Source organism: Pteropus vampyrus, unplaced genomic scaffold, assembly GCF_000151845.1.
Source record: "Pteropus vampyrus isolate Shadow unplaced genomic scaffold, Pvam_2.0 Scaffold187, whole genome shotgun sequence".
Taxonomy (NCBI): domain Eukaryota; kingdom Metazoa; phylum Chordata; class Mammalia; order Chiroptera; family Pteropodidae; genus Pteropus; species Pteropus vampyrus.
In genome coordinates, this window is record NW_011888968.1 from 1,162,675 (window position 1) to 1,163,217 (window position 543).

The following is a 543-nucleotide window of genomic DNA, read 5'->3' on the forward strand; positions in this document are numbered from 1 at the left end:
TAAACCAGACGGAGGGCGTCCCACTGCCACGCACCCAGCGGGGCCTGAGCCCACAGTTCCCCCCAGGAAGCCCAGGCGACTCCACGCACACACGCACATGCACGTGACCACACGGGCCACACAGCACGTGACCACACGTGCACGCACACACGCGCACACACATGCACACACGCGGCCACACATGTGCGTGCACACACACACGCACACACGCACACACATAAGCACGTGACCACACGTGCACACACACGCGCGCACACGTGCTTTCTCACGCGAGGGGCTGATGCTCAGGCGCCCGTGTCGCCCCCATGACCCGGACGCCCAGGGCAGCAGGTCTCTCTGCCCTTGCACACTGTGTAGGCCGCACAGAGCTGCCCCAGGAGGAAGGGGCCTTGGTCCCATCACGGCCACCGGGCCTTGTGCGCCCTGTGTGCCCCGCTGCCCACTCAGACAGGCCTGTGTGGAGCGCTGCGGTGCTGAGCCAGCCCTGCGCGTGGCTGGACCTCGGGCCAAGGCACAAGTGGGCACCAGCTGGGCTGCGGCTGG

General features: G+C 67.6%; 1 protein-coding gene across 1 annotated transcript in view; it reads right to left on the reverse strand.

Annotated features, from left to right (window-relative positions):
- Nucleotides 1-543, reverse strand: part of SYT8 (synaptotagmin 8) — a 4,598-nt gene that overhangs the window by 3,537 nt on the left and 518 nt on the right. The gene's annotated exons all lie outside the window — the stretch shown is intronic.